Source organism: Pantherophis guttatus, chromosome 3, assembly GCF_059756535.1.
Source record: "Pantherophis guttatus breed Tessera chromosome 3, ASM5975653v1, whole genome shotgun sequence".
Taxonomy (NCBI): Eukaryota; Metazoa; Chordata; class Lepidosauria; order Squamata; family Colubridae; genus Pantherophis; species Pantherophis guttatus.
The window spans coordinates 96,499,494-96,518,180 of record NC_142065.1 but is presented as its reverse complement, the minus strand read 5'-3'; the positions used below and the strand labels follow the sequence as shown (position 1 = coordinate 96,518,180).

The window sequence follows — 18,687 nt, the reverse complement described above, 5'->3', positions numbered from 1 at the left end:
TACCTGGAGAACAATTGGGAATTAATGAAAATCATTCCAAGTAAATCACTGAATCTTTCAAAATGGCAATTGAGAGTAATGTATAAACTTTTCATGTTATTTCCCCCACTCTTTGTAAAACCTAAGGAAATGCCTTCTTCAGAGCAACCTGAATGGGAAATGAAAAGACTTTCACTGAAGGTCTCCAAACAAATTAACCTTTGGGTTGAGATCAAACATGGAAAGGTTTAGCCCCAGAGGACAAATCTTCAGAGCTTAATGAGAGCATGAAAACAGAAGGGTGTGTATGTCAGACTGAGAGGTTCAATATACCCTTTTAACTTCTATATAAACGGAGATATAATAATTGCTATTTCTGTAGCATTTCTTACATGTGATGTCAAAACAGCTCACAAAGGTGAGGAATCAACTTTACCTTTATAAATGGGGAAAATAATTTGTAGGTTGATTACAGATTTCCTTTCCAAGACTCATGGGTATAGTTTCAAGGAGAGGGTATCACAACACTTTAATCCCTGATTTCACAGATAGTGGGGAGGAGATTGAAATTATGGTATACTTCCTCTAGTACTTCAATTCAAAATATATCATAATATGGTGTTTATTTCAAAACTGCAAAAATGTAATGGCTTTTGTTGGCTAGAAGTCTGAAGCCATGGCAGTTTGAACAAACAGAGGGCAACTAATTCAGTGAAAATTTGATTTAATGGATCTATGTTTCAATGAAGTTTGGATTTATTGGACCAAATTTCCATCTGGATATCCTCCCAAAATATTTATTTATTTATTTATTTATTTATTTATTTATTTATTTATTTATTTATTTATTTATTTATTTATTTACTTACTTACTTACTTACTTACTTACTAACTAGCTGGACCTGGCCACGCATTGCTGTGGCCCAGTCTGGTGCTTCCACTGGGCTAAAAGAGCGAGGCTGAAGTTCCAAACTCTCCACGAACATTTAGTGGGTGTGGCCAACTCGATGTCACTCACTTTTATCAGTCACATGACAGCCCCCGAGCCACGCCTACCCAGCTGGTGATTAGGGCAGAGATCCGGTTGCTAAAAAACAATGGGAACCACAAAATCCTCCCTCTCTGTCTCCCCCTCTCTCTTTGTATCTCTCTATGTCTCTCTCTCTCCTCCCTCTGTATCTCTCTATGTGTCTCTCTCTCCCCCTCTCTCTGTATTACTATGTCTCTCTCTCTCACCTCCTCTCTCTGTATTTCTGTCTCTCTCCCCCCGTATCTCTCTATGTCTCTCTCTCTCCCCCCTCTGTATCTCTCTGTGTCTCTCTCCCCCCTCTCTGTATCTCTCTATGTCTCTCTCTCTCCCCCCTCTGTATCTCTCTATGTCTCTCTCTCTCCCCCTCTGTATCTCTCTATGTCTCTCTCTCTCCCCCTCTGTATTTCTCTATGTCTCTCTCTCCCCCTCTCTCTGTATCTCTATGTCTCTCTCTCCCCCTCTCTTTGTATCTCTGTCTCTCTCTCCCCCCCGTATCTATCTATGTCTCTCTCTCTCCCCCCTCTGTATCTCTCTGTGTCTCTCTCCCCCCTCTCTGTATCTCTCTATGTCTCTCACTCTCCCCCCTCTGTATCTCTCTATGTCTCTCTCTCTCTCCCCCCTTTGTATCTCTCTGTCTCCCCCCTCTCTGTATCTCTCTATGTCTCTCTCTCCTCCCTCTGTATCTCTCTCTCTCTCTCTCTCTCTCCCCCCTCTGTATCTCTCTATGTGTCTCTCTCTCCTCCTCTCTCTGTATCTCTCTCTGTCTCTCTCTCACCCACCCTCTCTCTCTGTAACTCTGTATGTGTCTATCTCCCCCCCTGTCTCGCTGTATTTCTCTATGTCTCTCTCTCCCTCTCTCTCTGTTTATCTCTGTCTCTGGCCCGGCCTCTTCTGCATCTCCCGCCATCGCCCTTACCTTTTCAGGCCAGGCCTTTGCAACTCTCCGCACCACAGCAGAAACTCGGGGGGCCCCTCCATCCTCCCTACACAGATGTTCTCTGGGGGCTCGATGGGGAGATGCATAGCAGGGAAGGGAAGGGAGGGAGGGAAGCGCACCCAGAAGACCACTGGGCGCCAGTGCAGCTTGCGCAGGAGAGGTGTTACATGGGAGCGCCATGTCGCTCCCATAACTACCTGTGCGGCCGCACTCTGCGCCAGTTGGAGCCTCCAGGTGCTCCTCAAGAGAAGCCCCATGTAGAGTGTGTTACAGTAGTCCAGGCGGGAAGTGACGAGGACATGAGTGACCGTGTTTAAGGAGTCCCGATCCAGAAAGGGACGCAACTGGTGAATCAGGCGGACCTGATGGAAAATCCTCCCAGTCAGGGCCGTCAAGTGCTCTTCTAAAGACAGCCGTGAATCCAGGAGGATGCCCAAGTTGCGAGCCCTCTCGGTGGAGGCCAGCGATTCGCCCTCAATAGTCAGCGATGGCGTCAACTGACTATATCGGGACGTCGGAAACCATAGCCACTCAGTCTTGGATGGGTTGAGCCTGAGCCTGTTCCTTCCCATCCAGATCCGCATGGCCTCCAGGCACCGGGACATCACTTCAAGGGCATCGTTGGGGTGGTCCAGGGTGGAGATGTACATTTGAGTATCGTCAGCGTACTGGTGGTACTTCACCATGAAACCACAGATGATCTCACCCAGCGGCTTTACATAAATGTTGAACAGAAGGGGCAAGAGGACCGACTCTTGTGGCACCCCACATATGAGGTGCCTCGGGGTCGACCTCTGACCCCCTGCCAACACAGACTGTGACTGGTCGGAGAGAAAGGAGGAGAACCACCGCAACACGGTGCCTCCCACCCCCAACTCTTCCAACCGGTGCAGCATGATACCATGATCGATGGTATCAAAAGTTGCTGAGAGATCTAATAGGACCAGGACAGAGGAGCAACCCCTGTCCCGAGCCCTCTAGAGATCATCCACCAACGCGACCAATGCTGTTTCCGTGCTGTACCCAGGCCTGAAGCCCGACTGGAACGGATCCACATACGCCATTTCATCCAGGTGCTGGGGAGCTGTCGTGCAACCACACTCTCAACAACCTTCACCACAAAGCGAAGGTTGGAGACCGGACAATAATTAGACAACACTGCCGGGTCCAGGGAAGGCTTCTTGAGGAGAGGCCTCACCACCGCCTCTTTCAAGGTGGCGGGGAAGTCACCCTCACCCAATGAAGCATTTATAATCCCCTGGAGCCAGCCTCGCGTCATCTCCTGGGAAGCCAGCACTAATCAGGAGGGACACAGGTCCAACAAACATGTGGTCATGTTCAGTCTACCCAGAATCCTGTCCACGTCATCAGGAGTCACAGGATCAAACTCATCCCAGATAACGTTCTCAAGACCTGCCCCAATCGTCCCCCCTGAACCTACCCAGTCAGAGTTTGAGTATATGTGTAGGGAAGGCATGTAAGGATTTCTTCAAATTACAAACATTTCATCTAGGGAAGAACCCCAAAAGAATCCTGTCTTGGCTTTATGAATTTCTCATGTTGTAGCACAGGTAATCACGTTATCACAAGCATGATCTCATTGCCTCCTTAAAGTGTTCAAGAGTCTACCTCTTAATGCAGATGACATTCTGCCCAGGAACCATGTAATGAATATGTTATGTTCTGCTGACTCCACAACCATATGGAGAAGAATATTTAAAATGCTATTTACTGAGGACACTACCATGCAGAATGTGACCCCTTATATGTTGTCCTTCTTCTGCTCAGAAGTCTACAACAGTTTATGAACTGCTGTCCCATTTAACAGCAAGCATTACCTAATCAGAAAGATAGGTGCTGTGTTAATTTAAAGAGTGATGCTTTCCTTCTTTTCTTTTCCTTTTTTGTTTGTTTGTTATGCCAAAACCTTAGAAAAGTCCATCAGGCAGGAAAAAGCTTAGAAAAATGGAGGGTACATGAAGTTACATGAGAGGCATTAAAGTTGTTTTATGCTTGAACAAAAATTTAATACAAGAAAATTCAATACTCTTTCACATGTTTTTAAAAAGGATGCTGTCTTCAGTTACAAGGCCAGGTGATGTATAAAGGAAAGGTTAATTCCTGTTTGCTTACTGCATGCTCCTGCAGCTGTGACTACTATTAATGAATGGAGGTTAGATATGTAAAAGAAATCCATCACAGATATATTTTATCTAGAAATGCCTTGATCTGCCAAGAGAGGCTCTATATCTGACACTGGTAGCTGCAACAAACAGAATCTACTGCCCATCTATCTTTCTTGAATAGAAAAGTTAGGACAAACCCATTTATATTTGGGAAGGTTGCAGTAAAACTGGTGTACATTGTGATACAAAAATAAAAAAAAAGTATGCTAGGCCTAAATTAAACCAAATAGAAGGAAGAGGTGCATATAAAATGGTTAGTTTGGGTTAGATTCCCAGGTGAGATTTCATTAGATTCCCTGGGGGCATTTTCATTAAAGGAAGCAGCAGGAAATCCCTTGCTTAAATAGTATACTTGCCCATCATTTTATGAGAAATGAGCCATTTCTGCCTTTCAGAAGCTGCAGCCAAAGAGTGAAATTATAACTTTGAATGACATTTATTTTATGGAATCAGGATCTCCTGGTTCATTTTTATGGAAAGGTTTTTGTGTCTACTCATATGCAGTTTATGTATTCATGATAGGTTAAAGTTATAAATTGCTCCCATCTGCCCATGAGACATCCAGGACAATAAACAATAAAAAAAAAATCAATGTTTATCATTAACATTTATAAAACCAGACACGGCGAGATCAGAGGAAGTTTGCACGAGCAAAATTGTTAATGTTTGTCATTCTCCAATTGTAAACAATCTTGACAGATATGAAATGTCTGACAGCATGGGAGAGTCGTTAATGCCTATTGAAAGCATAAAATGATAAAAGCTAGTTTATATTTATATTATATTTATAGTTTCAGTTCTTGGAAGAACATTCCATAAGTGGAGCTTAGCTGCCCAAAGGTCGATCTCCCAATCCCTCTGTTTCCTCCACTCACTTCATCTTCTTCATTCACCTCCAGGATCTGGAACCTGTCTGATCAGCTCTGACGTTTACCTAATACCTACCACAGCCACCTCCCCTGACTACCTCTGCATTCTAGTTCCTGGCAGCTTTGGGGGTAGAGAGTAGTGTATTATCATGGATTCTCGATCATTCACACCTCGTTATACACAGTTACCAAACAACCACTCCAGTGGTGGGATTCAAATTTTTTACTACCAGTTCTGTGGGCATGGCTTGGTGGGTGTGGCATGGCTTGTGGGCATGGCTTGGTGGGAAAGGTTACTGCAAAATCCCCATTTCTTTCCGATCAGCTGGGAGGCAGAGAATGGATGGGGGTGGGGCCAGTCAGAGGTGGTATTTACTGGTTCTCTGAACTACTCAAAATTTCTGCTTCTGGTTCTCCAGAACTGATCAGAATCTGCTGAATATCACCTCTGAACCACTCCCATCCAACACTGTCCCTCCATCCATTCCCCCATCTCCAGAATGTCACCACTTGGAATAAGTCATAGATGACCTCAAAGTCAGACTACTCCATGGTACTTCTAGTGTGTTCAGAACAAAGATGAGAATCTGGGGGAAAAATAGATGCACCATCAGCAGCAACAGACTAAATTAAAGCATAAAGAGCAATAGGCCTGAAAAGTAATGGAGTCTGGGATTATTAACAGATAGTCCTTTTTACTGCCCCTGCTTCTGTTGCCCCAGCTCTCTGTGATTGCACTTCAGGTTGTTGTTCTTTGTAACTATCCCTCTAGTTGTACCTTTTCTCTACAATTGTTGACAGGTAGGCATGAAGGCCAGAAATAATGATAGCTCGCAAACCCACATTTACACTCAGAAAAGAGCTATTTAAAGTCAAAGACAAAATACAGAAGGAAGACAATAGCAACATAGTATACCAAATCAATTGCAGCAATTGTAACCAATTTTATATGGGATAAACAGGAAGGCAATTGAAAACAAGGGTTCATGAACATCAACTAGCAGTTAAATGGCATGACCAAATATCCCTGATCTCAAATCACATTGATAATAAATAACACCAGTTTGATTGGGAAGGAACAAAAATCAATGGCCAGGTCCACACCTGCCACAAACTTGAATTTATTGAAGCCTGGTACTCTACCAAAGGAGCAATTAACAAGCATATTGATCTAGATTCAGCATATGAATATGTAAGAAACCAGACCATTCGAGCGACCAATAAAGAAGCAAACCAATCAGCTGCTCAGAATTTAAATATAGCTCCAAACCAACAACCAATCACATGACCAACTGGCCAAACTGGCACACAAGACACTTATAAACTAAAGAGGAATAGGACAAGAAAATCATGCTGATTATGTTACCAAGTATGATAACAAAACATTCAGAAACTAAATTGAAACCACTTGGGAGAGCAAACCACTGCCAAAATTTAAAACTGGAGCTACAAGTATTTTCTATTATTTTAATGAAGGCCAGATGCTTGTCCACTCTAGGAGCCAACCAAGGTACCAGCAGAGCTAAAGAGATCAATCTGCAGGCTCCCACAGTTCAGTGGCACTAATTATCAAGACTTACAGCTCTGTCTTTCATTTTGACCTTGGGAAGATAGAATGCAATTATTTTTAGCATTCTCTGTATGTCGGCCGGTCAGTCCTAGAGGAGATCAGCCCTGACTGCTCTTTAGAAGGCCAAATCCTGAAGATGAAACTCAAATACTTTGGCCACTTAATGAGAAGGAAAGACTCACTGGAGAAGAACCTAATGCTGGGAAAGATTAAGGGCAAAAGAAGAAGGGAATGACAGAGAATGAAGTGGCTGGATGGAGTCACTGAAGCAGTAGACGTGAGCTTAAATGGACTCCAGAGGATGGAGACTCCAATTAAATGGACTCCAGAGGAAATCCTCTGGAGGAAATCCTGGAGGAATGTTGTCCATGGTATCTCGATGGGTCGGACACAACTTCACAACTAACAACATATGTCAGCAACCACCTGTATATATACAGACAGAACTGAACTACTATAGAAATTTGCCAGGGATGAAGAAATTTTTAAAAAATGCTATTTGCATATTGTCGCCCATACTAAATAGGAAAATGGACCAATATTCCATACCGTTTATTGTACCTTATTCCATGGATTTAAAATAGGATAAAATAGGACTTTTCTTTTGGGTTTAATGGAACTAGACTTTGAAAATAAATTTCGAACTCTGATGTTATATATATTGACAGCAGCAAGACTATTTTACGAACAGAAATGGAAGGTCACCTCGATCCCCACAATGGATGAATGGCTGCAAAAACTGATGGCGTTAGCAGAGATGGCTAAATTGAATGTTTTGATTAAAGGAAAAAAAAAACCACAAATACCTTTATTTCTTACTTGGAAACCACTTCTGGACTTTGTGCTTGAGGTGGAAAAAAATGAAACTTTGATTTTGGGTTTTACCAATTAGACAGATGTGTTATTATAGAAATAGCTAGTTTATATTATTATGAAAAAGTTGATGGTAGATGTTAATGCCTTATTTTACTGCACCAAAAGAGTCAGAAGTCAATGCCTTTTTTTTCTTTTTCCCTTGCTTTTCCCCCACTACTCACTTCTCTTTTTCCTTCTCTAATTTCTCTAATATTTACTTTTGTATTTTCTTTTTATGTCATAATTACAAATTAACAAAAAACTATATTTAATAAAATAAAATAAAATAGGATAGCCATTTCAATAACCATCATTAATAAGAGCTGATTTAAAAAGTGGATGAGAACTGTTAACAAAGCATTAATAAGAATGTTAAAAAAGGACTACATGTGAACATGTTGATGTTCTGAGCATCACCATAAAAGTAGTTTTTGGTTTACATGCCAGCAGTTAAGTGAATGCATTTCTTAGCCAGAAAAGGGCACTAATGTCCCATCAGTTTTGCAATGAACATAATAAATATCCATTAGCCTAACTGTATATTACTGTAATAAAAGAGCACAAATACCAGAAAGAGTCTCATGAGCATCTTTGAAAGGAAGCCATGGGACTCAAATGAAACCTCCTTAATTCAGATACAACACTTCAGATTGTGCCATTAAATTAATGATGGGTTTTTTTTTTTAAATGTATCTAAACTTTTTTCCCAGTTGAAGCCATCATATCACTGTTATTATGTTTATTGTATCTGAACTTGCAGGTCTTGTCCACTTTAAGCAACTGCATTTAAACGCTTCCAAGGATTCTGTTAATTTTCTGAATAACTGAGCAACTGTGCACCAGTAGATGTATATGATATATAGAAGTGAAGTAACCATTTTTAAAAAGTCAGCCATGTTTATTAGATACTATTCCAGGTTCCAAGATATAAATCTATTATTGGGTGGGATCTATAATATACCATATTTTTTGGAGTATAAGATGCTCCAGACTATAAGACACACCTACCTTTTTTGGTGAGGAAAACAAGAAAAAGAAATCTGCCTCTGCCTACCAGCAATTTTGCCTCATTGCAGCAAACAGCAAATATTTATTTATTTATTTATTTATTTATTTATTTATTTATTTATTTATTTATTTATTTATTTATTTATTTATTAGTTCGATTTATATGCCGCCCTTCTCCGGAGACTCAGGGCAGCTTACAATGCATTAAGCAATAGCCTTCACACTTTTGTATATACCTGCTTAGTAGGGCTTTTTGGGGCCCCTCCAAGTGGTGTTCTATAGCCTGCTTTACTTTCATTTTTGTTTTCAGCATAGCTTGATCAGCACAAGAAAAAAAAAAATCTGCTCCCAGCAATTTACCTCTTTGCAGCAAGCAGCAGAGGCCTGCGCATCAATAGGCAATGGCAATCCCTGCAGCCTGAAACAGCTGAGAGTCGGGAGGCCAATCCAATGGACAATCAACTTGTGCTAATTAGGCTGTGCTGAAGCTGAAATGGACTGTTTCTTCTTGCTGCAAGGAGGTAAATTGCTTGGAAGCAGAGACCAAAGAGTGGGGGACAGTTGGTGGGCGGGGCTATATTCGGTGTATAAGATGCACCCAAATTTTCACCCCTTTTTAGGGGGGTGGAAAGGTGCGTCTTATATTCCAAAAAATATGGTAGTTGTCATTAGTCTATGTGACTGGAGATCAAGCTGCTGTTATTTTAATTGATAAGATCTCAGTTGATTGAATATCTGGGTTATTTAGGAAATGTTTCTCTCTAAAACATTGGGGAGTCACAACCACTACATATTAATGAGATTGACTTGGAGGGATCATGATTTGTTTAAACTTAAATTAACCTATATTGTCTTATTATTTTGCTCATTCATGTCTTTAAACTTTGGCATTGCTGTAGTGTTTATGTTCTGTTTTATGTTATATTTTATTGTCATTGAATAACATATAAATATTGCAAACAAATAATAGAAAACGAAGAAAGATTTATTATTCTAACGTTTGCTGAAATTCAAGATACTATAGAGTAGTTGTGTTTGTGTAAGCGCCAGTGACCAAACTTTCATGAGGGCAAAACATTTTGGGGTTGTTTTTTTTCTCATTTTCACTTGAAATCTTATGAAATCCTGACTTTTTTGTTCCACAATATGTAAAATTTTAGGTAGGAAAATCAAGTACTTTTAAGCTTTCAGCCAATAAAGTGTGGTTAAAATGCAGATATTGTGTAGCGTATGGCGGGGGCCAGGGCAGAGGCATCAAAAACGCTACTGTGCCTTCAGTCACTGTATTGCTTATCTTTGGCTTAACTGCTCAAAAGTCTTCAGCGATGAAGTAGTGGTTTTCATGCAGGAAAAAAGCAGGGAATTGCTTACCTATCTTTGTTAGTACTGGACATAAAATGATCAGTGATCTAGGTTAACACAAAGCATTCCAAATCCACTCAGTATATTTAGACTAAGCACTGGGTAAACCTTTTTGACTCCATCTGATAGCACCACAAAGGATTTCATGTAATTTTTTGTCTCTTCTAAAGTGAGGTTCGATCAAATTATGGGAAGAATATGCAGCTCTTTGTCTTGATTAGGATCCTAAATCAGTTTGAGGACAGAAAACAGATTGTTAACACTGTAAGTAGCTATATGAAACCTTTATTGTTGGCAGTTTTATTGTTAGTATAGGCATTATGCTGGCTGACTCCTTTTTGACATTGATTGCAAATCTTTAAGGAACAATCTAATTTGGTCCAGGTGTCAAATAATTAAAAAGATTTTCTTACCCATTTGCTGCTTATTGACTATACATTGCTTGATAGCTGGAAAGCCTGTAACAATTAGTTGTTTCTGAATCAGATACTTTTAAATGGCTCCCTAACCAAAGGGCCAGCTCTAACAGATCTAGAATAGCTCCTAAATTTCCCCACACAAGGGAGGGATTAATTGCATAACACGCTGTGCATGATTTTGATCCTTCACTCTACACCAGAGGTGTCAAACCCACATTTTTACGGCATCGTCACGCGACATATTGGGACATTTTCCCCCTTCGCTAAACTAGGCGTGGGCATGGCCAGCACATGACACATCTGGCCCATGGACCAGGTGTTTGAGAGCCCTGCTCTACACTCTCTTTCTGTCTAAAAAGACATTCCTTTAAACATTCTTAGATGTTTTAAAACTTCTTTAAAACACTCTGTGTTTCTTCTACAATGAGTACAAATATACACATTCTAGATATTGTACACATGTGCCAGTATCTGTGACTTGTACGCACAATGTATTGTTGTTGTGGCTTCAGTGGGTGTTAACCACTATTTCTTATAACACATTCCTTTATGGAAAGGAACTGTTTGTACAGTCTGACAGTTTCATCAAATTAGTGCCATAATGCAACTTCCACATACATTTCTGCTACATCACAGTGCGCACACAAAATACACAGAGCTGAAATTATATCACACCTCTTGTCTTCCCTGACACTCATGGTCATATCTCACCTTTCTCTTATTGTCAATGCAATAATGTCCCAACAACATTAAATTTACCTCTTCCCCTGATAGTATTGCTCTGATCTTGTCCCTGACTGATAAGTGTGAGAGACTTAAGGTGTTATTAGCTGTACCAATCTTCCTTTTCTAACATTGTCTAGTATACAGCTTCAAGCTATGCAAAAGCTATGAGTGTTGTCACTTGTATCTTGGAGACAAAGTCAGTTAACTCTTTGTGAGGGTGTTGAAAATATGTTTTGGGAGTATTGGGGGATGCAGTCATGACATTATCCTTCTGTTGTTACCCTGTCTCCTCTGCAACCATTTTCCTCCCACTATTTTTCCTTTTAATTAGGGCTTTCTTCCCTTAAATATGCAAAGAATATACATCAGTGAGAGAGCTGCTATCCAGAGGTGGCGAGTTCTTCACAAGAAGCTTTCAGAAAGAGGCTGGATGATCATCTGTGAACCCCATATTGAACAAGGTTTTGGACTAGATGACCTCTAAGGTCATTCCAGCTCTTTTTAAAAAAAATTTGATTTATAGGCCGCCCTTCTCCGGAGACTCAGGACGGCTTACAATGCGCTAAGCAATAGCCTTCATCCTTTTGTATATTTATACAAAGTCAGCTTATTGCCCCCACAAACTGGGTCCTCAATTTACCTACCTTAGAAAGGATGGAAGGCTGAGTCAACCTTGAGCCTGGCAGTAATTGCAGGCAGCTGGTCTTAATAACAGGGTGCTTTAGACCACTGTACTACCAAGGCTCTTCAGATCCTTTCGTACTTGTCACCTCTTATCTCTCCATTTTTGACACCAATTTCTCTCCAGATTTCCACCAATGTAGAAGAAAGATAAAGTGCACTCCAATATTTTATTTGGAGAAAACGAAGGATTATTTTTCATTAGCTGATATTAAAAGTGTTCTGGAATATATGCATGTATGTATGAAGTAAGCCACTTTTTTCCCCTCAAGGTCCAAGGAATAATGAGTGTATTGAAGTACACATCTGTTGCTTATTTCCCATATTTATCAGTTTCTGTTACTTCTTCTACTCTCTCATGAAGTAAGAATGGTTGTTCAACAGCCAGTGAGTTTCAAATCTGTTGCACTATAGGACTAAGCTAGTTGTATAATTATGACACGGTCTTCTTCCTTCCTTTCTGGGACTATTTCACCCCAGTGTATTCTCATGAGTTTCTTTAATTTATATTATTTTAATATGGGAAATGCCCAAGTATGATGGAGATGGAGATCCACATGGAAATCCCAAAGAGAGATTGCTCCTACATCTTCTATAATTCCCTTAATTGGTAGATGCTTTCCCTACTGACTGCTGACATGCTGAAAGAGGATGACAATGCATGATCTGAGAGGATGGCACAAAAAGTGATGTTTATATGTTTTAGCAATTGCACCAGGAGCGGGTTCTACTTTCCTTTACTACTGGTTCGCAACGGGGCCGCACGCACATACACAGAAGCTTCTGCACATGCACAGAAGCATTTTGATGACGTTGGGATCAGTGGGTGGAGCCTCCCACTGGTTTTACTACCAGTTCTATAGAACAGGTGCGAACTGGAAGCAACCCACCACTGAATTGCACCTTTATTATTTATACATAATTCAACTTCAAATTCTGTCTTCTGCTACTCAAAGTCCACATGTCCTATTTTCTACTTTTAATTTTTCTCTTGACTACATAGGAAGACCATTATAAACCAAATGGCTTTGAAACCAGTTGCTCTCTTGATTTCTTCTTACATTCACCATACTCTTGTTTTAACATCTCTCAATAATTTCACCATTTCCTCTTTACCTCTGCTTCTTTTCTATAAAATGTTTCATGTGGTTAGACCCATAAAGGTGTTATTGGGCACAGTCTGGATGTATATCTATTCCATATTTTCAATATGGCACTTCTAATATAGTGATTTTAAAGTCTACCTTAATCTTAACTTTATCATACAATAGAAAACCATGCCATCCAAACATCAGATCATGTTCTTCTAGTTTTAATATCCATTAATAGTCATACATGTGAGCAAATGCAATAAAGGGTTGTCTAATTATTATTGTGCATCATGTTCCCTAATGAAGAGGAGGAAAGATAAGCTTTATTGGGGAGCAGATGTTACACTATTACAGAATGACTTTGGTTGGGGAAACCCAGTTTTAAGTTTCAATTTAGGCTACACTCTTTCTCAACCCAGTGTATCCACAGTCTTTCAAAGGTGATGAGGATGGTCATAATATTTATGGAGATAAATCTATCCTACATATGCCTCCTTAAAATCCTAGATAAAGAAAAAAATGTAAATAAATAATAATGGTATTGCAAAGATCAATTGCAGGACATGGTCTACCTCAATCCCATTTGTCTTGTCTTCCTCATGTTGATAATTATAGGTTACTGAACACATTTATAATACTCCCTTGATTTGAAAACTTTCTTAGGACTTTAAAATACATTCTTAAAAGCATTTTTGAAAACAAGAGCAAGTGAGACCAACTGAATATCTCTTGGGAAGATATTTGATATGGTGGGTTCATTACAACGATGTAAATTAAATGATACATATAAAAATATATTCTGCTGCATCATTTCTGGTTTTTCTTTCCTTCACATTCATTGTTGCCTGATTTGAATTGACACTATCATTAATGAGAAAGTCCATTAAGCTCTCCTTTTGTCTTATCTAACAGATTGGTATGATTTTTCTGTAAAAAAAATTAGGGAATCCCTTTCTTATGCACCTTGGTTCCAGTTGAAATTGGGCTAGCATGTTTTTGCAGTGGGAAAAAGAAACTGGGAAATGATGAAATACAATATGTATTTAAGAAGATAATTAGTTTCGTTCTGAGATGGTTCCATTTCTACTGTCTCCTAACCTTACAGATGTTAATGATAAATCACTGAAATGAAAAACCAGGCAAGTTAATCTTGAAACAATCCAAATCCAAATGTTTAACTTTTATGGATGGATCACATAACATTCTCAATGACTGAATTTGTAGCAGCATGTTAAACTCTATTGTTATTTGTGGTTTATTATGTAATGAGGACCAAACCTGGATTATGTGAACAGGGAAAATAAATTAATTCAGAAAACAAATTAAGATATTTTGTGAATAGAGGGTATGTCCCAACTATAATCAAACAAACATTTATTATTTCCAAAGTTTAAATTCCCAAGCTTATGGTGTTAAAACCAAGATGTGTAAGGACATAGACAAGATATTCAGTCTTGATCTGTCAAAGGGCTTCAATGCTTCTTCAAGTATACAAGATGTAATGGTATCTGAAGAACAGTACAGTTGAGCTGTCTCATGTAGACTTACTGTCTGCAGAAAACAAAATAAGGCGATTGAAATGTGAGATGGTGAAAAGCATTCTATCATTTTCAGGTTGCAAGTGAAATTTAAGACCACAAAGAATGTATTCAGAAAATGGAACGAGGGCCAGGATATGAAGAAAGAGCACAGCTGAGAGAGAGACAGAAACTCCAAACTCATCTTGGGGTGAAGTTGAGTTGAGGTTACTAAAAAGGCTCTTTAGATAAATATGGAAAAAAGAGAGGAAAAAATAGTTTCCTTAATAAAAAGCTAATTTATTAACAGGTAATAAAAGAACTCAGTTATTACTTGTTACTCAGTTGCAATTTTGTCACCCTCAAATGCACAGACACACAGATCTATGTATTATACTGGGAAATACTGAATTGCAACATAAAAGGACAGCATTGAAGTTTGAGACTGAAAGAAAAACAGCCAAAAATTCTTCTTTATTTTGAATGAGTTGAAATTTCCAGGAATTTAAAAATTGCCTATTATGATACTGAAGGAATGAGAAGATGATCTAGAGAAATGTATACACATTATATTGGAGAATTTGGGGAGGGGAGATGAATTGTAAGATAACTGGTGTCCCCAACTCCAAAAAAAAAAAAGGGAAAAGGAAGAGCCAAGAAATTTCAGCACCCATGTTGATGTTGAAAATCAACATCATAGGAATATCCAAGAGCAGATTTTAAAGAGATCAATCTGTAAGCATCTTGAAAACTATTTGTTTATATAACAACATTATTTATATCTATATGCTTGCCAGATTCTGGGTAGCTCAAATTAATAACACATCAGTATAGTCTCCAACAATAAAACTACTATAAAATATAGGACCGAAAGATTGCCTAATAGACACAGACATAGAGTAACCCTTATTTTGGGAACAGAAGACACTCTTCCTTCCAACTATCTTCTGAAGGACAGTCTTCCCTTGTTTTTGAAAAACCATTAAGGAAGCTGTCATTCTCACTGCAGATTTCCATAATGTTGGTGTAGTTATGGAGAAAGATTACCTCTGTATAGTTGTCCCTCAAACACTCTATGGAGTTGTGGTCAACAATAATACTCCAATCATAGTGGGCACAAAATGGGAATATTTTACTTGAAGAGGCAGTCCAAAAATGACTGAGAACTTGAACCAAACAGGGATTTATAAATTAATAATCTGCATTTTGAAATGGATTAGGAAACCTGCTGGTAAACAGCACAGCTATTGTAAAATGGACATCTTTCTGCTTCAGTAGGAAAATCTGTCAGCAGATTGGACAGTTATATTTTGGATCATTTTCAGACATCCCAAAGTAAAGCATAATCCCACCCTAGATGGTAGAAATAACATTGAAAATGTTCTTGGTAAATTAATGTAATGATTACAAGTGAGGCAGAGATGGTGCTAGGGAATGGTCAGACAAGAAAGGGCATAGCCTGCATCTGCATAATGGGACATGAAAGAGGCTCAAAAGGGACCCTCCCTAATTATTCAAGATGTAATGGAGACTGCACAAGATTTGTACTTTCAGACTTGTGAGTTTCCATTAATTGGCCTTACAACAACATTTTATTAGCTCATCTTGCCTCAGAAAGCCATTTGGTACACAAAGGACAAAAGAGACAACCTTCTACGATAAGAGATTAGCACCTTGAAAAGAGGATAGCAAGGATATAAACTTGAGAATTAACATATATAGAAGCAGGTTTCTGTTATGCTATTAGACTTGTCTAAACTACTTCTGTCTGCCTGGAAAGTTAAGCAGAGAGAGATGGTATCAAAATGTTTATCTGGTATAAAACTAATAATTAAGGGGAGATACGCTGGTAACCTTCAAATATTTAAAATAATGTAGTGAAGTACCCTATTGGATCAGAAATCCTACCTATTTGAATTCCCTGAGGCACTCCCATTCCTAAAACTCTAATCCCCTACCATTTTAATATAGGCAGAAGAGCCTCATAAACATGGCTGAGGGAAACATTGGAGAGGCATGCAATTACTACAGAGTAATGTAGTAATGGGATGCGGTGGCTCAGTGGCTAAGATGCTGAGCTTATCGATCGAAAGGTCGGCAGTTCAGCAGTTCAAATCCCTAGTGTCACGTAATGAGGTGAGCTGCCATTACGTAATGGGGTGAGCTCCTGGTCCCAGCTTCCGCCAACCTAGAAGTTCAAAATCACATAAAAAATGCAAGTAGAAAAATAGGGACCACTTTTAGTGGGAAGGTAACAGTATTCCGTGTGCCTTTGGCACCTAGTCATGCCATCCACATGACCACGGAAACATTTTCAGACAGCGCTGGCTCTTCGGCTTTGAAATGGAGATGAGCACCGCTCCCTTGAGTCGGGAATGACTAGCATGCATGTGCGAGAGGAACCTTTGCCTTTAATGTAGTATGGTCTAAATAATTCTCCCCAATTCAATAATTCTAGGAATTATTTTTCATGCTTTTCTCATGTCTAAAACCTGTATTAAAAACAAGAAAACAACTCTATCTGGTAAAAAGATGAATCTCATCTAGTTATTAGATGAGGGTATTAGACTGTAGGGTATTTTTAAAGAAAAAATGACAATAGCAATCCCAATTCTTTTCCACCTGTAGTTTGAAATGATTCTAGCCATGTTTTTCCCTCAATATCCTCCCACATAATGTTCAACTTGTCCTGGAGTAGGAATAAACCAAGCTTCCTAACAATTTTGTGTTTCTACAGTAATATTATTCTGAAAGGCATTTGCCTAAGAGAGAGCATGGGGGAGTAGTGGAGTGGAGGTCAGAGCACCCTAACTTTTCAAAACTCTTCTTCTATCTAATTAGTGCTGTATAACTCTATGTCATTAAGAGTCAATAATGGATGAGATGTTCATGTTCTCACTGCTGAATAATGTAGTGCCATTGTATGATTACAAGCAGCCTTCTGGAGGGGCAGCCAATCAAAGCTAGTTTTGAAAACATTTGTAGCTAGAGTGAAAATGTGAAGTGTCTGAGCTCACCAGAGGTTGAATTAGAATGGAGCTGTCTAAATGTCCAAAGGAAATATAACTTCAGGCTCCACTTAAAGAGCTGGGTAATTGCTTGTGAAAATAATCTTTCTTTCTTTCTTTCTTTCTTTCTTTCTTTCTTTCTTTCTTTCTTTCTTTCTTTCTTCCTTCCTTCCTTCCTTCCTTCCTTCCTTCCTTCCTTCCTTCCTTCTCTTTCTTCCTTCCTTCCTTCCTTCCTTCCTTCTTCCTTCCTTCCTTCCTTCCTTCCTTCTTTCTTTCTTTCTTTTTTCCTTCCTTCCTTCCTTCCTTCCTTCCTTCCTTCCTTCCTTCCTCCCTCCCTCTCTCCCTCCCTCCCTCCCTCCTTCCTTTCTTTTTTTTAGAAATAGCAATAAGATAGAATGTGGTCTGGCTTTCTTCATGTCCAAGTACTTTTAGATCACCTGATCTGACCAGCAACCTGTTCTGTATAAATAGGTAAGGACCACAGTTCAAGATATTCTTTCTTGATATTGCTGTTGTTTTCAGCCTCTGGGTAAGAGGCTCAACTGTGCTTTAAATTTGATCGTATTTTAGAAGAGATTTACGACTTTAATGGAGGAAAGTTGCAGAGCTGGAAACGGTTTGGAGATTTAGGGAGGACATCCCTGGATTATCAAACATCTGTTAATGCCACAAGATAAAAACCTTTCCATCTTCAGCAGCACTTAGCAGAACCCCCATGGCTTTTCTGCCCAACATCAGCGGAAATTACATTCCTTCCCCTTTTTGTCAGATGCTTTGTCCAAGAGTGATATTTTCCAGTGCTTTAATAAAATGATTCCCTAGATCTTTTATTGTTTATTAATTAGACTGAAGATGCATTATTTTATTCACAGTTCCCATATGGAACTCTGTAAACAAGTTCCCCATTAAAACAGGTCCTGCTGTGCAAGAAACACAGTTTGGATTGCTTACAGGCTCGCATGATTTTTGAATTAAACTCACATTCACTCTTGTTAAATAAGTAAAGTATTTCAGGCAAGGAAGCCAAAGAAAATTATATTCTAAGCAGCAGCTCTACTGACCAAGCTACACTTTATGTGCTGATGCACATCCTTCCTTTATCTTTGCAACTTCTTTCAGGAGTGAGGAATTGAAGTTTGTTTTATTAATTATTTACTTCTTACATTGACACTATGCCAGTAAGATGCTCAAGATGGCATAAGCAGGAAGATATTTTTTTCCTTTATTTTTATCCTTATGGGAACACTTGTGTGAGATAGGCAGCACTCAGCTGTGGTGACTGGCACAAAATAATTCAAGGTCCATCATGAGCTTCCGAATTGCAGTTTGGTTTTCTAATTATTATACCACACCAGCTCATAGATAGATAGATAGATAGATAGATAGATAGATAGATAGATAGATAGATAGATAGATAGATAGATACATGGATGGATGGATGGATGGATG

The 18,687-nt window shown here is 39.2% G+C and overlaps 1 long non-coding RNA gene across 2 annotated transcripts in view; it reads left to right on the top strand.

Annotated features, from left to right (window-relative positions):
* Window positions 1-14,549, top strand: part of LOC117677322 (uncharacterized) — a 90,123-nt gene extending 75,574 nt beyond the window's left edge. For both annotated transcript variants that reach the window (XR_015733179.1, XR_015733178.1), the window contains exon 4: window positions 9,967-14,549. This is a non-coding gene — a long non-coding RNA (uncharacterized LOC117677322). The remainder of the gene's footprint in view (window positions 1-9,966) is intronic.
* Window positions 14,550-18,687: the final 4,138 nt, after the last annotated feature.